Source organism: Balaenoptera borealis, assembly GCF_965194805.1.
Source record: "Balaenoptera borealis genome assembly, chromosome: 20".
NCBI classification, from domain to species: Eukaryota; Metazoa; Chordata; class Mammalia; order Artiodactyla; family Balaenopteridae; genus Balaenoptera; species Balaenoptera borealis.
The window spans coordinates 21,555,194-21,568,866 of record NC_138879.1 but is presented as its reverse complement, the minus strand read 5'-3'; positions in this window follow the sequence as shown (position 1 = coordinate 21,568,866).

The window sequence follows — 13,673 nt, the reverse complement described above, 5'->3', positions numbered from 1 at the left end:
CCAGGCACCGCCCTAGGCTCCAGGCGTGTGGTCGCCATCACGGAGCCTCTCGAAGCTCACGGTCTAGTGCTGGCAGGGGGATGGATGTTAGACAGCAGGGAAATGCGTAGTGAAAAGTCCTGTAAGGAAAAATAAAGCAGGTGAGCAGACAGAGAGCCGTGGAGGTGGCCAGGCCAGGCCTCTCTGAGGGGGTGGCATTTGAGATGAAACCTAAATGCAGGGAGGGCGTGAGCCACACAAGGACAGGGGATGCGTGTGCCTGGAGGGGAACGGCAAGTGCAAAGCCCCTGAAGGTATGGAGGGGGTGGAGAAGCGACACCACTAATTGCCTTGGGTGGCTTTCAGGCGTCTCTGTGCCAAGGCTGCTAACCCCTGATCTGGAAGCCAGCGTGGTAATTATAATTATAGTGGGGAGAGGCACGCGCGCGCGCGCGTGTGTGTGTGTGTGTGTGTAAAAGAGAGTCTCTCTTTGTATGTTCTTCTGTCTCTGTATGTTAAAGACCAAATGGTCCCCAGAAAAGAATAATTTGCATATTATTAATTATGTAGCTACACATGCCTTTATTCTTTTATTTGAATTTTATTTTATTACACATCAGGTTCTTATTAATTATCTATTTTATACATATTAGTGTATACATGTCAATCCCAATCTCCCAATTCAACCCACCACCACCGCCCCCCCGCCCTTTCCCCCCTTGGACTCCATACGTTTGTTCTCTGCACTTGTGTCTCTATTTCTGCCTTGCAAACCGGTTCATCTGTACCATTTTTCTAGATTCCGCATATAACGCATGCCTTTATACTTAAAGCACATGATAGGTTTGCTTAAATAAGGTCATGGGCATCGGGCAGGTTTCTTTCTAGGACACACATATGTTATGAGATTCATATATAATAGCAGAAAAGTCTGCAGTTTTCCTTTAGTGGATGCCCACAAAATCCAGCCTGGGATGGAAGCAAGGATTAGCTCGGCTTGGGAAAATGCAAACATGGATGTGTTGATTGTTTTTTCCTGCCGTGGCTCTAGCCTGGACATATACATATATGTAGAAGTATACATGTTTATTCTGAGACCCTGGATCAAGGGTTGGAGATCTGAAGGGTAAGCAGGAGTCTAGAAATGAATTCCTCCTGGAAAGATTCATTCTTACTTCTCGGAACTGGATAAGAACGTTCCCATCAAGGAGCACACTCACGTGACAGCATCCACTGCAAACCCCCTCCTAGAAGACTGGCTTTCAGTCTGCTCTTTGGTTTTTGCACATGTGGTCACACGTGGGTGCATGCGTGCACGTGTGCACACACACCATCTTTACTCTGAACATATAATGTCAAACGTTCCCAGGTATTCTACAAGCCTCCTGTTTCTGGCCCTTCGTTAGCAGGTGTCCAAGAACAGTACTGGCGTCTGGGGACTGAGAACGATGCTGAGATCCGGAAGTCACATCAGATCACAATCGTGGCCAGTTATGGACAAGACAGAGCCCCTTGTCTTCCAGGGATACCAGACAAGAGGCCAGGATTGCACCACAGCTCTGCCCAGAGGACAAAAGCCACCCAAGAAGGTGGGGTGTTTTCTGTATGTGTTGCCCTCAGGGGCCCCCCAAGATCTGCCTCCTCCATCCAGGAGAAGCTGTGTGGAGACAAAGAGGCCAGCTTGGGGTCCCTTCTCTCAACCTCCCTCCTTCCATCTTCTACACCACTACCAGATGGACCTTTCTCTGTTTTTTAAAAAACAAAGTTCAAATTAAAAAAAAAAACAACTTTGCTCCATTATTTCTTTTATATATAAAAACAAATAGAACATTATAGACAAAGTTCTCTGTATTTCTCCCCTTCCCCATGCCTTTCTCTCACTCTCCAGAAGCAACAATCCATGTTTCTGTGCTTTTCTACATATATTATTTGTAACCATATACAAATGTGTGGTTTTAAATTTTACATGCATTTTATCATACTATACATGTTCTGAAACTCACCTTTTTTTTTTTTTTTTTTTACTCAAAATTATGTTTTTAAGATCTAGCCGTGTTGGATCATTTTTAACTACTGAACTCTATTACATTTTGTCACTATTTGCTTACCTACATTTTCCCACTATTTGCTTACCTACATTTTCCTATGGATAAGCAAATAGTGGACATTTATTTTGCTTCCAGAGTTTTCACAAGCAATGCTATAAGGAAGTTGCCTGCATTGTTTTCCTATATAACAGAGTTTGTTCAAGACAGAAAGAAGTGAGTGTTCTAATATAAAAATTTAATCATGTTGCTTCCTTGCTCAAAATTCCTCCATGGCTCCCTATTACCTAAAGGATAAATTCTAAACTCCTTAGCTTCTGGTTTCTGCCTACCTCTCCAGCCACACATTAGACCACTGGCCTCCTTAACACTTTATTCCCTGCAATATTATATTTCTTTCAGTTTCCAAAAAGCCCAGATAGTTTTAAACCTCTGTGCTTTCACACATGCTGTTAAGTCTGCCTAGGACACCCTCCTTCCACTTCTCTGATCTGGAAAGTTTTCTTCACCTTCAAGTCTCAAATGCTGCCCCCTCTGTGGGGGCAGACCACTGTGCCATCATGTACATACTGCATCACAGGGCATCACATGGGCTGAACTTGGCTACCTCCCCTACCAATTGTGAGCCTAGGGAGGGCAGAGTCCCAGCCTTTGCACATTTGTAACCCCAGTGCCTTTGCACAGGCTTGGTCAGAGTCAGTGCTTAATAATTGTTTATTGAATTAATGGATGTTTGGAGCAGCAATGAAAACTCCAGCTTCCTTCTAGCTCAGCAGCAGGCAAGAGCTCTGGGACTACCTTTCCAAATGCATTTCTTTCATTCAAGTCCTTCTATAGCTTTGCAGTGTTGTTGGGGGCAGTGGGGCCCCTCCCAAGAAAACCAAGTCCGTGGTTGTTTACCCGGGACATTATCACGCGTGCAAATTACAGATACCTCTATCACTTGGCCAACAATTTGGTGTTGTGGTGTGAGGTTATTTCTATGTCTGAAGAAAACAGCTTGGCTCTGACTAAAGAAATAAATGATATCATTTTTCGTTCAGGCAACCAGATTCCTTGGTACAAAAGGCTCCCTGGGGAGAAGCGCCGGGACAGCGTGGCTCCTCTGAGGCTATTTACATCTGTCAGCTTCTCTAATCTCTGGCCTCCCTTCCTTTGCCTGTTTCCTTCCCTTCACACAGAGGTCGGTGTTGAGCCCCGTCCTTGCAAGGAGGGTACTGGAGCCACCGTTCTCACGTATGCTCTGGGGGTGGGTGCGGGTGAGGTTTTAGCCTAGTGGCATTTGGGTTCCCCACCCCCCTTCTCTTTTTTCTTAGAAACCAGCCTCAATTTAAGATAATGACTCTCTTTGCTGGCTGGTGATCGCTATTTGTAGGGACTTATTTTTCCCTGGTCAATTTGGCTAAGAGAAGTTGGATCTAAAAGGGAGCATTTTCTAAAAATGTTGCTGGACAGTTTGTAGGGCACCAAGGGCGTCTTCCGGATCACCTTTACCATGAGAGCCTGGGTGCCCTTGTCTTAAAAGGAGAGTTGGAGATGGAAACAGACTCCCGAGCCTTCTATGACCAACGGGGTCAGGCTGGCTCTTTAAAATGTCACTGAAACCTGGGGTAACAAAGGCCCTGAGAAGTCATTCGGTCTGGACTTGGCGGAAGTATTCCAGTTCCTGCACAGCCAGTCCCCAGCTCCTCTCCAGCCCTGTCTGCTGTCGGTGTCCCTCACCCCTAACCGCTCCTGGCTCCCCCCTCCACCCACGCTGCTCTCTGAGTTCCTCGAAAGCACCGGTTTGTAACTTATGGCAATGCTGTTCCCTCCGCCCAGGATGCTCTTCCTGAATTCTCTGCACTCCAATCTCAGCTCAAGTGTCACCTCCTCCAAGGCTTTCCCTGACCTCCCCATCTGAAACAGGACTCTACCGTTCTCTTTCCCAACCCTTGTCGCAATTTGTCATTTTGCATTAGTGTCACGTCGTGTCTGCTTCTGCTGCCCAATCGTCAGTTCTATTAGGCAGGGGCTGAGCTGGCCTCCTCTCTACGCTGTGCCCTGTGCTGAGACCCACGAGCCTGGCACACAGCAGGGCTCAGGAAATGTTTGTAAATGAATGAACTGGCAAGGAGCAAGGGGGCCACCAGCCCAGGCCCTCTACTATTGATGTTAATAGGACCATTGCAGGTGTCATTTAAATACTGGATCACAAACACAGCCGAGCTGCGGTCAGCTCACACAGCCCTCCTCCTGGATTGGGAATAAGAGACTCCAGATTTGGAAAAATGTTTTGAGCTTTTCTATTTCTCATCCTTTGTTTCTTTAGCACAAGAAGCTTTCCTTCCCTTAATCACTGTTTTGCCCTGTCACCCCCCACCCCGCCCCTCCCCAGTACTCACACCTTCATCAGAGACTTCATTTTGCTAACAATACCGTTTGTAGAATCCATTTCATGTTCTCCTGGTCTTGTCGTGCTGTCTGGGGAGACCCAGGCGCACCTCTGAAGTCAGGGTGGGGCTTATCCACTCCGCAGCTTCTGCTTGGCTGGCCAGCTGGGTGCCTCCAGCCCCTCGGGGGCTGCAGCCAGACACCTGGGATTCCCGATGACTCCCCCGTCCCCTCATTCCCTACATCTAACCCACTGACCACCACGTATGTGATTTCTACCTTCTTCTATCTGCCTAATGTCCCTTGAACCCATTCATTTCTCTCCAGTGCCACCTGCTGGTTCAGCCATCCTCTCCCCTGTCCCTGCCTCCAAGGTTCTCCGGGCCTCTGGACTTACCTCCTCCAAGCCAGTCTTCCCCAAGGAGTGGAATCCGATCCTGCCCTTCCTCTGCTTAGCACTGTGGCCTCAGGATGGTGAGCCCTCACCTCGACCGGGCCCTGGGCCAGACCTGATCAGACCTCCCAGTTCCAGCTCCTTCTCTTCCCAGTGCCTGGCAAACTCCCAGGTGCCTCGCTGGGCATCTCTCACTTCCCCCAAGACCCACGCTCTCTCACACCTCCAGGCTTTATGCAGCTGGTCCCTCACTTAAAAGCCTTTCCTGCATCACCTACTACTCTTGTCTCAGCTCACATCACTTCTCCCACTGAGCTTTCCGGCCTGGGCTAGGACCCTCCCCTGTATTCTCATGACAGATCATACCTTCCCTTCTTTTGCTCTTGGCATGGTGCCGTTTCATCACCAATTTACAGTCTATTTTCTCTGTTAGACTGGAAGCTTCATGAGGACAGGGACTGGCTGTCCTGCTCAGGGCTGCAGAGAAGACCCTGATTTGAAAATTCTGTAACATGGATGTGCAGGAGCAGCCAAACTTGAAGAATATAAATTGACCCAACTTTGCCTCAGGAGCCCAGCCAGGAGGATCTGATCTCCCAGGACTGGAGTTTGGAGACCTGTGGGAAAGGAGGAGCCCCAGGCATCCTGTGGTCTGATCTTGTCTTCAAGCAGGCAAAGCTGCGTTCCAGAAGGACAAACCATGGGACAGCCCTCTGAGACTTCTAGATGGAAGTCTGGACACACCTCCCCCTCCTCCTGGCAGGTGGCCTGAAAGAGGGCACAGCTCTCCTAACATTTGAGTATGAGAGTGCCTGCTCCTTCTCCAGCCCTGGATATTAAGAGGTCTACCAGATGCACCGTGTGTGTAGCGGGGGGAAGGTGGGGTGGGGGGGATGCTTATGGAGTTTTTTTTTTTTTTTGCTCTTAAAAAGGGACTCATGATAAAAACTGTATTGGGCTTCCCTGGTGGCGCAGTGGTTGAGAGTCTGCCTGCCGATGCAGGGGACACGGGTTCGAGCCCTGGTCTGGGAAGATCCCACATGCTGTGGAGCAACTGGGCCCGTGAGCCACACAGCCAAAAATAAATAAATTTAAAACTGTATTGATCAGGATCCAGCCAGGGAAGCAGCTTATATGGGAATAAGGGATTTATTGTAGGCCTTAGACTTTACCCCACAGTGGGAGGAGCTGGGGAAGTGACGTCCTGAAAGGGGATTTGGACCATCAGAGAAAGTATCACTCACCAGTCTTGCCACAGGTGACAAGTTCGAGCTTGCAAGGAAATGTGAGAAACCAAGCACGTCCAGCTGCCCAAGGGGGGCCGTGAAGGGAGCTTGCGGAAAGGTCTGTAGGAGCCGGTGCTCCGCAAGGCCAGCAGGCAGGAAAGGGAGCAGAGGATACGAGGACAAGCTGGGGCAGGCAGGACACCGCTGCCCCTGTCCCTCATGGTGTCTGACAGTCACGGTGCTGAGAGTCAGCGCGGCTTCGCTTTACTTTTCCAAATCTCGCGGAAGTTCCTCTTTTGACCAACTCTACCCCAGACCCATGTGGAGAAAAGGATTCTGGGAAGTGTCATTCCCAGACTAACCAAGTTGGCATAATACGAAACCAGCACGAGGACCTGCCCCTCATCTACCCAGCCTCCCTGTCCTCCACCTCCTCCCGGGCCATGGCCCCTATTTACACTTCCCCACTGTGCCCCGCCCATGCTCTGCCCTTTATCTGCAATGCCCTTGCTCCCTTCTTTAGCCAGTCAACTCTAGTTGACTTCGGGATCTGAAGTTCCTTGAGAAGTCTTTCCTCTCTGAGAGCCCTGCTCCCCTTGGGGCTCCCAGAGGACTTGGTACAAACCTACTTTGCAGCTGCCGTCGCCTGCCATGTCTTCCTCATCCCCAGGCCACGGAGTATCTAAGGAACAAGGAGCCTGCAGTGCCAGGCAGTGCCCAGCACGGGGTGGGGGGCTCTGGGGGGGAGCCAGGTTCCCCATCACGGAAGCCACTCAACCACTGGTTCGGTTTGCTGTGCTTCAGAGCGACCCGGGGAGCTCGTTCAAAATTCAGGTTCCCAGTGTTCACCTCCTTGAGTTCTGGCTGGGTAGCTCTGGAGCTGGGCCCAGGACCCTGCATTTTGTAGCAAACACGTTGAGTGATTCTGATGCAGGCAGACCCACCATGCGAGGTTGACTCTGACTGGGCTGAGCATTTTTTTTTTTTTAAACAGTTTAAGTCTGATTCTTTTCTCGAGGAAAGTTCTGCCTCTTTTAACAGAAAAACAAATGACTTTTACATAGTTTATTAACAATACTTACTGTCAAAATATTTCTAAGTCCCGGGCTTCCCTGGTGGTGCAGTGGTTGAGAATCTGCCTGCCAATGCAGGGGGCACGGGTTCGAGCCCTGGTCTGGGAAGATCCCACATGCCGCAGAGCAACAAAGCCCGCGCGCCACAACTACTGAGCCTGCAATATAGAGCCCGCGAGCCGCAACTAATGAAGCCCACGTGCCACAACTACTGAAGCCCACACGCCTAGAGCCCATGCTCCGCAACAAGAGAAGTCACTGCAATGAGAAGCCCACGCACTGCAACGAAGAGTAGCCCCCGCTCGCCACAACTAGAGAAAGCCCGCGCACAGCAACGAAGACCCAACGCAGCCAAAGATAAATTAATTAAATAAATCAATTAAATAAATAAAAATAAAAGTTCCCACATTTCCTAAAGTGTTTGGGGGCGGTGGCGCCAAGGAGAAGACAATGGGGACAAGTGTAGAGTATAGGTGTGGAGCCCTGCCTGGGGCCCGCCCTGGGCACAGAGGTCCAGCAATGCCTTGGCCCCAAGAAAATCTCCTTGCCTTCTTGGGAACCCATGCTGAGACACCCGGAGAAGGCAGTCTTTAAGGACTGGCCGTTGTCCTCTGACCCACCCGTTATCCACTATGTCCTGTCCTGCTCAAGCCCCAAATCCTGGCCCTCTCAATCCAGTCCCTTACTCCCTGACCTCTTCCTGAATTCTTCTCACTGCTCCAGACTTTTCACTTTGTCTCCCAGTTGGTATGTCACACTCACCCCTCAGAACTGACAACTCAGAGAATGCCATCTCAAAGACTGGAAAAACCTGATTTCCCATCGATTTTTGAGGCTGCTAGTATATTACAAAATACAGCTATGCCAAAAGGGGGTTATAAAGATTGCCAGCTATTTTAATGTTTACACTGAACAGATTAATACTCGTATCAGACAATAATATGGTGAAACATTGTCATGAAACTCACCAGAAAAGTACAAATTCATAAGGCATCACAGGTGGTACTGACTGTCCAGGGGTGAGAGACAAGATCAAGGCCAAGTGACAAATGTCCTCTTTTGGTCTTGTCACAGTTGCTCTCTGGGACTAAGCATGCAACTTCATTTGAAAATAATAGCAGAAGTCTAAGTTTGAGACCCACTGAGAATATTAGACCCGCAACAATGGCTCTCCAGACAGCCTCCATGCTCACACCCAGTTAAAAAAAAAAACCCAAGGCAATTCAAAATGCTTCTCTAGAACTGGCCTTTGCCCTACCTCCTCAGGCTGAGTATGGCACCCATCCTCAGATCTGATGCCTTTTTGCTTGGAGTACCTCCTCCACCAGGCCCAGCCCCTGGGTCATGCCTTTGGCTGTGCAAGCAAGCATTTGAAACAACTAATGATTTATAATCTTTTTATTATTGTAGATATGATGGATGGGGTTCTCTGGCCTTGTCAGCCTCTTTCCCCTCTCTGTCCTCATCGCTACTGGAGAGGGAGTCTTTTAACATGATAAGTTAGAGTGATACCTTGAGAATCCACCATAACCAGAGAGGCTGATTATATTGAGGGTCCTCCACTCAGAGGATGCAAGGCAGGTGGTTGTGTCCACCCTGGACATTGAACATCTTTGCCCAGGTGGATTTTTCTCTATTTAGGATTACTTATTTTTCCAGAAAAGGGAAATTTCTGTGGTTCCTGACATATATCGCCTGATTGCTTTCCAGTCGATAGGTACCAGTTTACAATCTCATGACCCAAACAGGTGGAGAAAAGGTCCCCTTTCTGGCACATATTAATATGCAATAAATAAATGTTTAATAGCAAGCGGAACGGAAAATCCCGCAGGTGGTGGGGCAGTGGTGCTGTTGCTGGAGAGAGAACATCCGGATCTGTAACCCCTGGGGCCGCTTCAAATACATTTGCACAGGATTTAAGGGTCATTAGTAGATGTTGCTAAACTAAATCGATAAATGGATATGGCACACTCTCTGCAGGTCTTGGAGCAGGGGCAGATGGGGTGTAATTCTCAGAAATCCCACAAGGCCTTGACATTGCAGTGTGATCCTCGTGGCAGGGATTAATTCAGGGCCCTGGCAACAGAAGTCTTCTGTGGGAGTCCACTGATGACTGCCTCCAGATTCAAATTCCTGGGGGACAAGTGTGATTGCTCTAGCTGGGGCAGCAGTGCCCCTGACAGTCACATCAGGATTGCATGGAATGGGAGAGAGGTAACTGCTCAAATTAAAATAGGATGAAAGCAAAAGCAATAGCTTGCCACTAGCCAAGCTACTAAAACATTGGAGGTTGCCATGTGCTAGGATGGGTTGGCAAGGTATGGTCCCAGGCCAGATCTGAGCCTTTGCCTCTTTTTTGTTTTGCTTTTTTTTTTTTTTTAACAGCCTGCGAGCTAAGACTGGTTTTTCCAGATGAACATTTGGAATCGATCTGATGAATTCCAATTCAGTGAAACGTTATCCCAAAAAAATCCATTCTTCTCATCAGTAAACCGGTATTACAAAAAACTTTTCCTGAATATTATGATTATATTTAAAATTTTGTCAGTAAAAATTGGTGGAAATTTGTTTACTCTCTTGTTACAAAAGAGCATACATAACATTCTTGATTTTGCTTCTTGGCGCACAAAGCCCAAAATATTTACTCTGACTCAATCAATGATCACTCTGACTCTTTACAGGAAAAGTTTACTGCTCCTTGCTCTAGGCAGTTCTTCTCAAATTCTGGTGATCCTAGAATCACCTGGAGAGTTGGTGAAATAGGTTCCTGGACCCCAGCCCCAGAGATTCTGATTCAGTGGGTCAGGATTGGGGCCAAGATTTTCTAACAAACTCCCAGGTAAGGCTGACGCTGCCGGTCCAGAAACGACACTTTAAGCAATGAGGCTCCAACAGGCACACCTTGGGAAGGAGGCAAGAACGCAATCCTGAAAATGAAGTTCTAGAAAGTACCACCACAATTCTAGACCTTCACTTCAGATGTGTTCTTGTGACTCATTTTGAACTAAGGATAGCATTTTCTTTTGTGCATCTGAAAGATGTACTTAAAAGTATTTTTTGAAAGCATCTATAAACCCATACAAGTATGGCCACTTGATTTTTTAAATGTTTTAATTGTGGTAAAATACCTATAACATAAACTTTACCATCTTAACCATTTTTAAATGTACAGTTCTATGGCATTAAGTACATTCACATTGTTGTGCAACCATAATCACCATCCATCTCCAGAACCCTTTTCATCTTGCAAAACTGAAACTCTATACCCATTAAACAATAACTTCCCATTTCCCGCCTCCCCTGAGCCCCCAGTATCCATCTTTCTACTTTCTGTCTCTATGAATTTGACTACTCTAGGTACCTCATATAGGTGGAATCGTACAATATTTGTTCTTCTGTGACTAGTTTATCTCACTTAACGTAATATCCTTAAGGTTCATTCATGTTGTAGCATGTGTGAGAATTTCCTTCCTTCTTAAGGCTGAATAATGTTCCATCGTATTCCACATTTTGTTTATTCATTCATCTGTTATTCATTTTGTTCATCCACTTTTTTTTTTTGTTTTGCCCATTCTGTGTTGCCTTTTTACTCTGATTGTGTCCTTTGATTCACTTAAGTTTTTAATTTTGATGTAGTCCAGTTTATCTATTTTTCTTTGTTGTCTGTACTTTTGGTGTCATATCCAAAAAAAAAAAAAAAAAAATCATTGCCAAATCCAATGTAATGAAGCTTTTCCCCTGTGTTTTCTTCTAAGAGTTTTATAGTTGTAATTCTTACGTTTAAGTCTTTGATCTGAGTTAATTTTTGTATATTGTGTAATGTAAGGGTCCAACTTCATTCTTTTGCATATGGATATCCAACTTTCCCAATACCATTTGTTGAAAAGATTGTTCCTCACCACTGAATGGTCCTGGCTCCCCTGTTAAAAATCATTTGACCATATATACATAAGAATTTATTTCTGGGCTCTCTATTATATTCCATCAGTCTAGATGTCTAGGCTATATGTCTTTATGACACTCTTGGATTACTGTAGCTTTGTAGTAACTTTTGAAATCCGGAAGTGTGAGACCTCCAACTTTGTTCTTCTTTTTCAAAATTATTTTGGCTATTCAGGATCCACTGAGATTCCATATGAATTTTAGGATGGATATTTCCATTTCTGAAAAAAGAGCCATAGGAATTTTGATAGAGATTGCATTCAATCTGTAGATTGCTTTCAGTAGTATTGACATCTTAATAATACTAAGCTTTGCCATCTATGAACATGAGATCTTTTTTTATTTATTGGTGTCTTCCTTGATTTTTTTCAGCAACGTTTTGTAGTTTTCAGTGTACAAGTCTTTCACCTCCTTGGTTAAGTTTATTCCTAAGTATTTTATTCTTTTCAATGCTATTGCATTAACTGATTGAGAAGGGTGTCAAGACCATTTAATGGGGGAAAAATAGTCTTTTCAACAAACCGTGCTGGGACAACTAGATAGCCACATGCAAAAGAATAAATTTGGACCTGCACCCCATACCATATGCAAAAATTAACCTAAAAAATGAATCAAAGACCTAAATGTAAGAGCTAAAAGTATAAAATTCTTAGAAGAAAACATGGGTGTATATCTCCGTGACCTTGGATTAAATAATAGTTTCTTAGATATGACACCAAAAGCACAAGCAACAAAATTTAAAAATAGATAAATTGTACTTCACCAAAATTAAAAGCTTCTGTGCATCAAAGAATACAATCAAGAAAGTGAAGAGACAAACCACAAAAAATATTTGCAAGTCATATATTTGATAAGGGTTAGTGTCAAGAATATATAAGAAACTCTTAAAATTCAACAATAAAAAGACAAATAACCCAATTTAAAAATGAGCAAAGGGTTTGAATAGACATTCTTTCTGAAGATACACAAATGGTCGATAAGCACATGAAACGATAATCAACATCATTAGACATTAAGGGAATATAAATCAAAACCACAATGATATACCATTTCACACATACTAGGATGACTATAATCCAAAAAAGTGGACAATAATAAATGTCGTCAAGGATGCGGAGAAATTAGAACTCTCATACATCGCTGGTTGGAATGTAAAAGGGTGTGTGCAGCCACTGTGGAAAGCAGTCTGGCAGCTCCTCAAAAAGTTAAACATAGCGCTACCATAGGACCCATCAATTTCACTCCTAAGTATACACCCGAGAGAATTAAAAACATATGTTCATACAAACACTTGTGCACAAATATTCATGGCCTCATTATACTTAATAGCCAAAAAGTAGAAACAACCCAATGTCTATTAATTGATAAATGGATGTACAAATATGGTATATCCTTACAATGGAAAATTACTCGGCCATAAAATGAAGTACTGATACATCCCACAATGTGGATGAAGCTTGAAAACATTATACTATGTGAAAGAAGCCAGACTCCAAAGGCCACGTATTGTATGATTCCGTTTATGTGAAAGGTCCCGAATAGGCAAATCCATAGAGACAAAAGGTAGATTAGTTATTGACACTAATTAGTTGGGACAGGAGGATGGGGAGTGACTGTTGATGAGTATGGGGTGTCATTTTGGTGTGATGAAAATATTCTGGAATCAGATCGTGGTGATGGTTGCACAAACTTGTGAGTATCCCAAAAACCACTGAATTGTACATTTAAAAAATTTATGGTATATGAATTATATCTCAGTAAAATAAATAAATGAAATACATAACACATGACATCTGACATAATCTAGAACTAGTTCTCAGAAAATGATATTGACTTGATGTAGAATCTACATTATACATTGAATATGATAATGGATTGTCCAATATGATAATCCAACCGATTGGATATGACAGCAGTGTAGTTAGTGACTAGACAAGCAGTAAGGTGAGCCTTGTGTTTCTGTGGAAGTGTTTGTAAAGCTTCCTAAGCTTCTATACTTTACCTTTTAGTTAATTTCTGCCCTTGTGTCAATATTCTATTAAATTTCAATTATGTAAAAGAAAAAATAAGAATGTCTACAAATTGTGACAAGCTCCAGGTGTTGCCTCTGCTACTTGCTGGGACCAAGGGTGAAACCATATAATAGATAATCCCAGTTAAATTCAAGCATGTGTGGGTGCAGAGTAAAAAGACTGGGAGAAAACACACCAAAATGTTATGAAATTAAGGGTACTTTGTGTTCTTTTCTCTAATGCCCATTATTTAATAAAAATATTAAATAAAAAAAGAAGAAAGACTGCTGCTTCTCTGAGTGGAGCGCAATTAAACTTTTTCATTAGTATCTCTCTCAACTTTTTTTCTCATCAAAGTCAATGAGAAAACAGAGTTTATGAAAAAAAAACCAAACTGCTGCTAACAATTAAGACCTAAACCCATCAGGACACCGTCAAGGACACCACGATGGAGCTCTCGGGATCAGTGACAGACCTGGACTGGCTGTTTTGACTGGCTGACTTATCAAGAAGTGAATAATGCCAGAAACAATCAAATACCGCATGGAAAAGAATTTATAGCGCTTTTTGTGTTTGTGGTTGGAATGACCGCGGATGTGGTGAAGTCAGAATGTGTATCGGCAGCCACA